The sequence below is a fragment of the Mustela putorius genome, unplaced genomic scaffold (assembly GCF_011764305.1).
Source record: "Mustela putorius furo isolate JIRA1106 unplaced genomic scaffold, ASM1176430v1.1 tig00000561_pilon_pilon_pilon, whole genome shotgun sequence".
Classification (NCBI taxonomy): domain Eukaryota; kingdom Metazoa; phylum Chordata; class Mammalia; order Carnivora; family Mustelidae; genus Mustela; species Mustela putorius.
In genome coordinates, this window is record NW_025421415.1 from 28,939 (window position 1) to 42,694 (window position 13,756).

Here is a 13,756-nt window from a genome sequence, read left to right on the forward strand (position 1 = left end):
ACAAAAGGTGTTGTATCTAACAATTGCCCCCAAAGACCATACACTTAATTGGAAGAAGAAGGTATTTACTTATTAAAAAGCAAACTAATGTTAACACGTAATATTCGACATCACATAGGTCAGTGCTGAGTGGTGAAGAGTATAGGTTTTGGAGCCATACTGCTGAAATCTGATCCCAGGTACCTCATTTATCTGCTGTATTTTTTTTTTTTTTTTACATCTCTGGGGCAATCCCTTACATACCTATGCACAAAATAGGTGTTTCAAAGTACCTATCTCATAGATTATTACAGAGAATTAATATATACCAAGTGCCTACAACAGTTTAAATGTTAGCAAAGTGCTAAGCACAAAGGAAATGTTACATAAGTGCTATGTATCTAAATGTAGACAGTAAATGGCTAGGAATAATTAGCGACTCCACATGAACTGCTCTGAGAAGAGACAAAACACAGCCACCTCTAGAAAAGAAGTCAGCCAACTTCCTGGCTTTAATTTCATACTCCATCTGTTTATCGGTTTTCAGAATTGGACAAAGTTTGTGAAAAGTTTCGTTTCCTTGAATACTCAAATTCAGTATTTTATATTAGGGATGAATTTTAATGACAAGGGAATAAGGGCATCTTAATCAGAACCCACATGTTGAGCCTGCCCTGCTTACAGATGGCTGTGGGAATCAATAAAGCTATAGCAGGTGCATTAGTGTGGAAATATGCATGTGAACTCTATCTGTGCAGAACACTAGTGCATCTCTCCTATGATACTGACATATAACATGCGTCGAGTGAATATTCTTGAAATAAATTAATGAACACATTCAAAGTAGTTTTAAATGTAAAATACTCAAGGCAGTATCAAAAAATGCAAAACGAGGGGCGCCTGGGTGGCTCAGTGGGTTAAGCCTCTGCCTTCGGCCCAGGTCATGATCCCAGGATCCTGGGATCAAGCCCTGCATCAGGCTCTCTGCTCAGCAGGAAGCCTACTTCCTTCTCTCTCTGCCTGCTTCTCTGCCTACTTGTGATCTCTGTCTGTCGAATAAATAAAGAAAATCTTTAAAAAACAAATGCAAAACTAAGTAGGTCCTGTTGTTCAGATGGGTTTTCCTTTTTTTTTTTTTTTTTTTTTTTTTTTTGGTCTGCATATACATACAAAGTTCTACAGGTAAAAAATAATAATAATTCATCTCAAACTGTTAGAGATCACATTCATGTAATACTAGATTTTAGGTCGCCAGTATTTTTCTTTTTGAAGTTATTTGGGGTCCAACAGTTTTTAATGCCATGAGTCTTACAAGTGATTTTCTGTGGAGACACCTGGGTGGCTCAGTCAGTTAAGCTTCTGCCTTTGACTCAGGTCACCTTTGGCTCAGGTCATGTTCCTGGGGTCCTGAGATGGAGCTCTGCATCGGGCTCCCTGAAGGGAGTCTGCTTGTCCCTCGCCCTCTGCCCATATCCCCCATCTCCCAGCTCATGCTCTCTCTCTCTCGCCCTCTCTATAATAAATAGAATCTTTTTTTTTTTTAAGTGACTTTCAGAAAAAGTATACAGCACTTGGTCTTGGTTTTAAAGTGTGTTCTCTGAAGGGCAGCATCAGCATCTCCTGAGTGTTTGTTAAAGATGCAAATTCTCAGGCCCCATCCCTGACCTGTTGAATCTGAAATTCTGGAAGTGGGAGCAGCAATGTGTTTTACTGAAGTCTGTAGGTGCTTCTGTCACATGCTAAATTGGGAGAATCCTGGGGTATAGCAATTTTGTGTTCCTCACTCACTCTTCTAAACAAATGATACTGTTCTGTCTTCAAAGAAACACAATTCTCGGGTTATTTGAGGAACTTGTTCCAATATCACAAAAATCAAAATACAAAAAGGCAAAGCCCACTCTTCTTTTCTGAAAACAATGGAGCAGAACTGTTCTACCAGGGAAATTTTTTCATACACTTGGGCAGTACTTTTTTATAATATATAGCTTATGCTAAATGTATTTTTGTTCTTTATTTTAGAAACTGTCGACTTAGTGAAGAGAACAAGAAATATCACATAGTACAAAGTGTAAAAGTCACCAAAGAAAAAAAGCCAAAAACTAAATAAAGGTTGAAGAAAAGGTTAATGCTGAATTTCATTTCAAATACATAAAAATTAACAAAGACATGAAAGTCATCTAAAGAGGAGGCACTTGCATAGAATAAAAAATAATTTAGATGTAAAATGGAAGAAATGATTTTCCCAATTTGACTTCCATTCAGAGACACACTTGTAAATTAAAAGTAGAGATTAGGGGGGAAAAAAAGGCAGAGTGGGGGGTGGTGGCTCCTGGTTGGCTCAGTCAGTCGACCATACAACTCTTGATCTTGGGGTTGTGAGTTTGAGCCCCACAATGTGTATAAAGGCTGCTTAAAAATAAAACCATTAAGGAGAACCTGGGTGGCTCATTTGGTTAAGCAGCTGCTTCCTGATTTTGGCTTAGGTTATGATCTCAGGTTCCTGGGATCGAGCCTCCTGTTGGGCTCTGCAGTCTGAGAAAGTCTGCTTGAGGATTCTCTCTCTCTCCCAAAGCCCCTGCCCCAACTCACACATAAAGGCTTTCTCTCTGTCCCTCAAATTTTAAAATTATCTTATAATATAAAATAAAATAAAAAATCTTTAAGAAGAAAAAAAAACACAAAAAGGAATTGAGAATCACAGTCTTAAAATACTGCCAAGGCACTGTCTAAACTATTCTATTTTGGTAATTGAGCATGTGTATAGGGAACTGCACTATATTAGCCACTTTGGAATTATAATTTAGTTGAATATAGCTCTGGTTTTCACAGAGGACACAATCTGCTGGGAAAAAAAAAAAAAGACATAACCACATTGCAATGAAAGTGCATGTTAAAAGCACTAGGGAGTAAACAGAAATTTCATTCCAACATGGAGAGTTATAACACCACGGTCTCAGGACAAATTCTGTAGGCAGTTTTTTTCAGCTAGGCCACAAAAACAGAGCTCCAGGGAGACAAATGATGTTGGTACAGGTCTAGTACCATGCCTCAAGTACAGGAGGTACTCTGCAAACAGTTGTTATTCAACCTTACAGTAAATTCTATTATGTTTACTTCCATCTTTCCTTGGAAATACTGGCTCCTTACGTAGCTGTATTCATGGACCAAAGAAAAGGAGTTAGTGGACAAGAAAAAGTAAAGACACAAGTGGCAACGACAGCAACAACAAAGACTGTGCATTGTAAATGGCTTTCAGTGAGAAACAATGAGAGACTATGGGACACACAATAATGAAACTATTAGTATAAATCAGTGTACCGGGAGAATTTATTGAACTCCAATAGTACGTAAAACTCTAGAACATGTTATCACGCACTGTTAGGGGACACAAAAACCTGCAAAGCTGGGACTGTGTGTCTGCTGAACGAGAGGATAAGACATGTGTAAGAAGTATATGAAAACTGAATACGAGGTGATAAGTGCCCATTTTATGGGGGACAATGAAGACTACAGGGTCAAGATCAATGAAACGAGAGATTTATATTGGCAGGTGGTGTTGGGAGTTTTCTAGGTTGGATTGGGATTCCTTGTTATGCTGCATTTTTAGGATAAAATCATTTTTTTCCTTAGATTTTATTTATTAGAGAGAGAGTGCCCGCATATGTTGGGGGAGGGGCAGAAAGAGTGGGAGAAGCAGGCTCCCCGCTGAGCAGGGAGCCTGAGGCGGGCTGATCCCAGGATTCTGAGATCATGATCTGAGCCAAAGGCGGACATTTAATCAACTAAGCCACCCAGGCACCCCTGGGATAAAATCATTACCTCTGTGGCTTCTCCCATTTCCAATTTCTTCCCATGCTCCTTAAACCCCAAATGTCGAAAAGCTCACAGTACTAAGGTGAAAGGTATATGATGGGGAAAATTATGAAAATCGTAAATGAGGAGAGAAAGGGATATCATCCGTTATCCTTGGCAAGAAACAACCAACCAAATAAGTGGGTAAGGGCCAAGCCAGAGGAGGAAGGCAGGAGGAGATTATACTCTACAAGACATCAATGGTTCTCAGTAAAAAACAAAACCCAAATCTACAGAACTAATTGCAATTGCCACCAAGTTTTCCAGTGGAACTGTATTTTTTTTCCTACTAACTCACATTCACATATCCTGAATGGTTTAAGAAATGATTTTACATGCATTCTATTATTAATTCGCACAGCAAACATGGGTGGAAACAGCTGCTGTGGGAACTTACATGACTCGAGCAAAGGCTAACAGTAGGACAAGGCCAGGACTTTGAGTCAGATATTCAAAATCATGTTTTGAAGAGCCGAAAATGAAGATATCTCCTAACTATATTTAATACCAGAAAAGGAACGTTCCAACAGAGGAGTAACACTCACCTACTCAATAGCACCAGCAGCACCAACCGTGCAATCAGTGTTTTCCTGTCTCTGACCTGGACGATCTCCCTGGCCCAGCTGGTGAGTCCTAAGACCTGTATATTATTCTATGGGTTTCTGATGTCAATACTTCAAACCAATACTATAAGGAGAGAAGGACACCCTGGGTCAGCCCAGAAAAGACAATAGCGTTTCTACTTCTCTCTCTCTTTCTCTTCAGCATCCCAACTCCCATGGTCTGAGGAATTCTGGCCATATGCAGAAGCCATATAGAATTGTTCTAGAAGACGGTCCCATTGGTCTCCCAGCAGACACCCAGCGTCCTCACCAGATGCTTGAGGGAGCCTTCACCAGGCTCTGACAGCGACATAACAGAGCCTGAGCAGTAATAGGCGAGTTGAATGCAGGCAGCCCTCAGAGCCAAAAAAGCCAAAAAGAAGTGTTACTGTTTTAAGTTATTAAGCTTTAAGGCAATTTGTTGTACAGAAAAATAACAACCAGCACCTCATTTTTTACCTGAGTTGTTTCTTTAGAGAAGGCAATTAGTTCAATTTGTAGGCTCTCTGTGCGAAGCCAGCCAGGAGATAAATATGTAGCACCTGGTCGGGTCTGAGACCTCGTTGTGCAGAGAGCTACATCATTTGGGGACCCAGTGCAAAATGAAAATGTGGGGCCCCTGTGCAGAAAGCAGGAAAGAAGTGCTGTTACATATACATAAAATGCCTCCTCCTTCCTGTTACAGTCTGTATCTGTTTGCTTTTGTTGTTCCATGGCATTTTCAGAAGAGCCTAATTTACATTTTAAATTTTGAACATTTTTTTCTTTTTTTTAACTCTTCATCTTTTATTACGCAATGCTCATTTCAAAGGCAAATAAATATCCAAAGACTTAACTTATGGGTGGAATCACCAGGATTACAATTCATATTACTGCGATTCCCGCCCAAAGGGTACCACAAGCCCACCAAGGGAGAGAAATACAAGCCAGACTCAGAAAATCTGGAATGTGAGAGTGAGAACCTATCCTTAGAGACAGAGCCAGCCTAGGGAGCGCTCTGGGATGTAAGGACTGTGGCACGAGGGTGGACCCTCACAGGTGGCACAAGCCTGAGACCGTCCAGCAACGGAGACTGCACCCGTGCTCACTGAGCCTGCGGCAGACACAGGAACGATGCCTCAGAGGGCACAGGGTCTGGAGAAGTCAAGTTCCGTGTCTCACTGCTCGGTGGGCTGTTCCACCAGGATAGATGGGCCACCCCCGAGGATCTTTAAACCTTTGTCCTGAGAGGCACTCAAACCTCCATGAGGGGCAGGCACCAAGCCAGTTGCAGCAACCAGCAGATGGACCACTAGGTAAGTGCTGCTAGTCCAGAACTGTTGATGTTCTAACAGGTTCTAGTTACTGTAAGGGCACACATCCACGCTGAGCTTCCCTGCACCCGTGACCACGCTCCTGTTGGGGAAAGGCTGGCAGAGGTTACGGGGTGGGGAGTGGGGAAAAGGAGGCTGCAGGGGCCAGGATGCCAGAAAATCAGGGAGCTAGGAAGCAGGGACAACCATCCAGGGAGGCTTCAGAGGAGTTGGGTGGCTGTGAGGCTCCAGGGCCCCGTGCTTGCTCCATTGTCCCCTAAGACTTGCAAACCCTGAAAGCAACATGCAGTGTGTGCCATTGGGAAGGGAAACAGTCAGTAAGAAGTTATTATACATGTAATTAATATCATAAGAGAAGTCCAAGGTGCAATGGGGGCCAGTGGAGCGGGGGGGGGGGTCATCTTTGAAGTATGTAGAAAGACTACTCCTCTTTCAGATGCGACCATTAGGAGGAGCTTATTTCCTGGTATCTTGCTTTGTGGGAGGGACAGGAGCAAGGTTGAGCAGGGACATGGAGAAAGGGCAGAAGAAGGGAAGGGCATTTCTAGCAGAAACAAGAAGCATGGACCACAGTACTGTCTCTTGAACAGAAGCTACTTTTATAAGTAACACAAACCCAATGCTCACATACTTAGGGGAAAAAAAGCAGGTTCTGCCTGACAAGAGAATGTGACGACTCTAAAATGCAAACCAGGAACACTGTCTCAGAAGAACAGAGGAGGAGAATAGAGACAAAACAAGTGTTCTTCCCAAACGCAGAGTCTGAAATGAGGACACACATGCGACCAGTTCTTCTGGAAGTTATTGCAGAAAGTGCCGTGTGGAAATGGGGATGTAAGGCGGAGAAAGAAAGATAAGTAATGAAGTTAGTTTTGCTCTGTGGGTACTGCCACTTACCCCCCTTCAGCCTGGAGAGACAAGACAGAAACCCCCCTCAGAGTTGTCTCCTGTGTGTAAGTAAGGAAGCTCTGGTGTTTTCATGAACTCCCATCCTTCATCAGTGAGGCATTGCCCCAGGGGAGCTAACAGTTCCCCAGCACTGTTGGTCTGTGGCACGTGTGGCAACAGCACACTGCCAGGACCCAGAAATGCCTCTAGCAGAGACCAGGGGTGCTGCTGGCATCCCTCCTGTAGGTGAACTTCTGGGCAGGTGGAGGAGGTGTGGGTGGGCCACTGCTGCCCACCCCTCTGACTGAACTGTTCCCTTAGCTGAGGTAAGGAAATGTAAATGAGAACAGCAGCAGAAAATTCTGAAGAAAACCAGGACCTAAAAAGGGAGAGATACAGGGGTAGCTGGTGCTTCCTTGTTCTCCAATGCAAGTCATGGAATCACAGAGTTTTAGTGTTCAGTATTTCAACCACCACCTTCCATGACAAAACTGTGTTTGCCAAGGGCTAAGTCCCTTGTCCAGAATTTCACAGCCATTATGGGCATGAGTCTTCTCACATTTGTTTCAGCCTACTTTCTACTATTACACACCTGTTCGCGAACATGGCTTTCACCTTGAGAAGAAACAAAAAGAATAGATGGGGATGGCATGATCATCTTCATGCAGACAGGACATAAGCAGCTACTGGAGAGTGGGTTTACAAGGGAAGCCAAAACAGCAGCCAGATGAGAAGACCTCCACCTTCCTGAATTACCCGTGAATATTTATCCCCAAGAACTCACCCTTTCTCCATCTTCATATCCTCTACAATTCTGGAGAACTAGAAGTAACGGAAAATGTTTCACAGAATATTGCTAATGTGCCTTATAAGTACACTGAGGTACATAACACACAAATAAGGAATACGAGATTTTCCCTACTTTAGAAATAAAGAGTGAGACTGAATCATTGAGGGTAGTCAGGTATCAGTAATCTTCCAAGTAATAAGTTAGCATATGCCAGAGGAACAAAACACTACTAAGCCCAGATACATCACGGGCTTCTAAGAAATGACTTAACGAGCTAAAAAAATCAAAAGTAACACAATATTTAATCATTTATAGAAGGACAATGTTCTTGGAACTGTCCTTTAATAGCAGTCTAAAATTATATCCCCTAATGTAAGAACATGGTTTTGGCCACTGGAGTGGTTCTGTAGGCACAATGATTTATCCAGGGAGCAAAAAAAGATTTGAAGTAGTAAAACCTTAAATTTGAAAGGTTATCTTCTCTGCCTGGACAATACCTATATATGAGGGCCAAAATATAACTTGAACAAATAATAGAATATCTACAAATTAAGGACACACTGTAAAGTGACCAAAATTTTTAAAAATAAGGTGAGTACAATTTTTCTTTAACAATACTGACTACATCCCTGAGGGCACATGTAAGAATAAGTCACTGTAATCACTACCATGAGCAATCTTAAAAAGAAAAATGCTACAGAGAAGTTATTTTAATGGTAGTTATGTCTTTTAGAGACACAGGTAAGCTTCTGACATATATTTCAACTGTCCCTATAAACTTCCCAAAATGATACACCATGCCCAAATCTTTCTATTTAAACAGCTTCAAAAGATCACAGTCAATCTCACACAGCTCAAATATTTTTTTAATTCAACTTTTGTCAAATTGATTTATGATTCTGAATTGGACTTATGTCAATTTGATTTATGTTTCTGCTCTCGGTCGATGCTATGTGTACTTACTATAACTGAGTTGTCACAGAGGGAAGGGGATCCACATGGACAGAGACGATATACCTCCCTAAGGGCCATTAACTGGAAATAACAGAGCAGGCCTCACCCTTCACTTTCAATGGCCCCCGAGCTTCCAGAAACATGTATCTTGCAGTACCGGGCACAGATCAGAAGCGTGGAGTCCAGGGAGATAAGCTAGTAGATATACGCTATTCTTTTGGGGAAGGTAATGTCTCCCATAAAGTTCCTTTTAACTTTTAAGGAATGGCTGAGTTAAGAAACCGTTTAAAACTCATTACCTATGACCATTAAGTGATAATACATTTTGGTTCAGCTTGTCTTGCTACAGAGTGAGAGCCTTCATGGGTGTCTTAATTTTTCCCACTTTAATATAGACATTTTCCCCATGCCAGGGAGAAATAGTTTGCAAGGTTTTTGTGGAGGAAAAAAAAAAAAAGTGTGAGACAATATTGCACCATCAGCACTCACATAAAATGAAGTTCTTAGCCAACAAACTTGAGGACTTGACAATAAATGATCTACCCTTTCAGGAGCAAGATTGTGATTTTGCTATTAACAACTCTTGGCCAAGATGTACAGTCCTATTTTCCACTTGTGATCTGCCATTTTCACACATAATCTCCAATTTATTTGATGTCCTGCTAAGTATAATTTAACTCTCTTCTTTCTTTTTATTGTTAGTTCATTACTATATTTGACTTCTATAAATCTAAACTAAAAAGTGAACCATAGATGTCTATAGATATACATCAAGTATAGAGGTCTGTCAATATTTTCTTTGATCACTGCCAAACAGTGCAGTGATAAGATTCCCAAAATGACCTTGTGCTTATATTTAATTTTTAGAAAACACACTCTAACAATTATGGCATAACTTCTACAAATACCCACTGTTGCTACCTCCCGGGAAACCATGAAAAGTCAGCTTGAAAAAAACACGTTTTGAAAATATTTGAAGGGAAAATTGTTTCCACTTAATATCTACAGACAACAGAATCGAACATGATTTTAAGCCCATAACAATGCCAGAAAATGTACTTATCTAAGTAGATTCTCAGGTACAAAACAGGACCATTAAAACTTTACCTTTTCGGGGTACCTGGGTAGCTCAGTGGGTTAAAGCCTCTGCCTTCGGCTTGGGTCATGATTCCAGGGTCCTGGGATCGAGCCCGGCATTGGGTTCTCTGCTCAGCGGGGTCCTGCTTCCCCTCTACTCGGCTGCCTCTCTGCCTACTTATAATCTCTGTTTGTCAAACAAAAAAATAAAATCTTTAAAAAAAATAAATAAACTTTACTTTTTCTGTAAACTTAAAGTTGGGACCACTAACCACTCCATCCACTTTACTCCCTTCAGCGAGCAACTCTTAGAGAATAGGGTATCCAGAAAGTTATGAAAGTTTACTCTTCATAGATCTTCAATCAAGAAAACAGCCTTATCTCTGGCCAGTTTATAAGTAGTTCTCTAATTGGAGAGAATCCCCTAAACCAGCCATAAAGCCTAATCTATCCCTAGAATTTATATAAATTAGATACTGATCTCAGAGGATTTCTGGCAGTCTGAACTATACTTGCCAGTAAGCAGTAAGCTTCTGATACTATGAAACTGATACTATGAAACTAAGGAACTCTGTCCTTCCTCAAATTCCTCAAATTAGCAAATACTATAGCACTCCAAAGCAATACTCAATTCTAGTAAGGACTGCTGAAATTTTCTTGAACTTTCAGTATTAAGACCAGGCAAGGCCCCCAGACAAAAAAAAATGCTGGGGGACTCATTTTCCACAACTTGCACCGTAGGCACACAATTCAAACTTGTGTCTTAATAGAACAACAAATGTTGACAGGTTTTAGACAATGTTGTTAGGGCGACAGTGCCATAGTCCTCTTCTGTGACCTGCCCCATACCTATGGCTTTCAGCACCTCACCGTCCACTGTTCCATCAGGGAGGTAATAAAGGCCGTTAATAGCCTTGGAAGAAAGCGATGATTAGATGCAGAATATTCTGACAAATACATTTTGTTTCATGTTATATCACGAAATTTAATCAGTTATTTAGCTGGTTCTTCTAAGACTACTTCCTCTGACCTTTCCACAGCGCATGCAGTGCCTTAGGATAGAAGGAATTCCTCACTGAGTCTTCCATGTTACTGCAGTACAATAGGTGTCACAGTGAAAGCCGATCAGTCTGCATAGGAAAATGTTTTTTCCAAAGGAGTTGAAGGACTCACACTCTGCATGGTGCTTTTCTTTCTCATTAAGCCTGACATTTCAGTGCTTTGTTGCAAATTAAAAACACATGATTGCCCTGGACTGTCAGTGTGAAGTTTTGCCCAATACACAGAACACATTGCAGAAAAAAAAAAAAAAAAAAAAAAACAGAAAAAGAAAAAGAAAGAAAGAGAGAGAGAAAGAAAGCAAGACCCCGCTGAGCAGAGAACCCAATGCCGGGCTCGATCCCAGGACCCTGGAATCATGAGTGGGTGACAGAGTTCTTTAAAGTGTACTTGGGAGCTAAGGTTCACTTTATGACCATGACCGAGTAGCAGCAAGAGCTGAGCCAGTTTTCAGACAGCTGTGGGCAGCTGCTAGACTACTGACTACCAGACCGGCCTACAAAATAGATAGATCAACCAGAGCACCAAGCACATTTGCTTTGTCTACTCTTCATTCCAAATTAGCCTGCCTTTTCCACAGGCAAAGGTTTTGTTTAAGTTCTGTGATTTACATTTTGACCCCCATTTCAAACAAGCATCTGCTTCATTTTTACAAGTGGGGATCTAACCAGAGAGTGCTGGCAAGCCCCTGGAAAAACAGAGCAATGATCTGTTAGGGGTGGGATGGCTGTTGGACCAAGTGAAACTATCATTATGATGGAAGGCTTGGATTGGCTCTGGAAGTTGAAAGGGTGAGAGCACAGGCACAGGTCACTGGGATCTTTTCATACAGTCTTACATCTCTTTTGTTTTACTGATAGATGTCGAAAATTAGTGTGTATTTTTTGTAAACATAACAGTTGTTGCCCTATTTAGGAACTACACCAGAATCGGGAATGCTACTCTGAAAAAGTACTTGGAGATCACCCGCGGAAATTATCATAATTTGTCGACATTAATGCTGACATACCTATTAAGTTTCCATTAGGTATACGGATACACATTTAGAAATACTACAAATTTTTGATTCCTATAATTAAAATAGAATTTTCTCATGTAAAATACTCATTTATCTGTCACCGAAGCCTCTTGTAGAACGTACTAGGAAATACATTTCTATTTAATTTACTTACTTATTTACCCTTAGAAATAATAGGCATGGATCCAGTGAGGCAAGTTATGAGGAAGAGCCAGAAAAATCATGTTCTGAGTATAAATAGCCTATTCTACTATATGTGATAAATAGCTACACCAGATTAATTTAAGAGAGCTCTACAAAGATGGTCTGAGAGATACAATAGTCTCATTATTTTATAATTAATGGATTTAACATCACTTTATAATTTCTATTTCTACATTTTTCCCCTTTACCTGGATGTAAGTATGCTCAAAATTTAGGAATCAAATTTACTTTAACAAGTATGAGATGTTCCTATTTGTTTTGAAACATAATTGCTCCCTAAAAAACATGTAACATAGTAACATGTAACGTAACACGTAACATAAAAAGAATTCAAATGCTAGGTAGAATATCTGCATTTTGCAATTCATGTCATCTCTGGTAAGAAAGCATTCACAAATTATATCCATTAAAATAAAGGAGTGACAGTTTAATAAGCTAATATTATTTAAGGAATTAATCAACATGGTCCATTGGCTACCCATGGCTATGTAGCAAAATGAGTGGCTGAAAGCGATGAACATTGATTACCTTCCAATTTCTGTGGACTGCAGGTGCAGCTTAGCTTGGTGCCTCTGGCTCAGGGTCTTTGATGAAATTATAGTCAAGCTGTTGCCTAGGGACATGTTCTTACCACAAGACTGGAATGGGAAGATGCCCTTTCAGTGTGGTTCCTGAGGCTGTTGGCAGGTCTCAGGACACTCACATCCCAGTGCACGTGTCCCTCCCTGCACCTCTGCCTCACAACACAGCGACTTGTTTCTGCACAGAGTAAGTGATGCAAGAAAGAAGAGAATGTCCAAAATGGAAGCCATAGCCTTTTCTCACACAGTCTTGGTAGTGAACCCCATACTGCTTACTATATTCTTTTCTTTTTTTTTTTTAAGATTTATTTGTGCGAGTAAGACAGAGCCCAAGGGAAGAGCAGAGGGAGAATACAAACTCTGCACACTGCTGTGGGTATGGAGCCTGATGCATGGCTTGATCTCAGGACCCTGAGATCATGACCTCAGTGGAAACGAAGAGTCCTGCACTCAGCTGAGTGCCCTACTATGTTCTTTTCATGAGGAAGTCTGTAAGTCCAGCTCACACTCAAGGGAAAGGGGCTGAACTAGAGGGTGTGGATCAGTCACATAATATATATAAATAATATATTATAATATGCTATTTATATAAATATATATTTATTTATAAAAGTTATAAAATTTATATATTATACATATAAATTTATATATGTATTTATATATTATATATAAATTTATTTATATAAAATATATAAATAGTATATTATTATACTATATATATATTATATATATCAATGATATTTATTTATTAGACATGGGATCAGATCCCATGACAAGGGATCATCTGGGTGAAGGCAGAGATGCCTTTCACATAGTGTGTTGAAACTCTTTTGAAAATATATCCCTTAGGTCTTGGTTCTGTTTAATCAGCATCTATTTCTCCTTGGTAGTAATTTATTCAAATATTCTGTATCAATATGGTATCTCATTAATTCCTGGACTGAAGGCTCCACTAAGTACATTTAAATATAATGTTTTACTCCAAATAGAGTAAGTTATGTCTCCTGACGTGGGCCATTTCCCATGCTGTAAAAAATGAATCTGAACTTAATACACTACTTACAATTGCCGTCTAGTGGAATCCTTAATTATCAAACACTTGCTAAAGGCCCTTAGATTGTTTGGAAATGAGATTATGAAATCCTCCAGTAAAGTCTTAGTAAGCTCCAGTTTGAATCATAAATCAAAGCTGATGAAGAATAACTTCCATTTCAGTTTGGCAAGAATACTTTTCTGGTTCAGCGGAAGGGGATTAAAGTATGGATGGAAACAGACAGAATATATAAAAGACCTGGAAAAGTTGATTTGATCCAGATCTACCATTGCCTCAGTTTTTTTTTTTAAATAAAAGAGGGGAAAAAAAAGCATCAATCAAAAATGGGTTATACCATCTATACTTGCCATTCCGATAGCTGTCATTCAATTAAATCCTCCTCCAA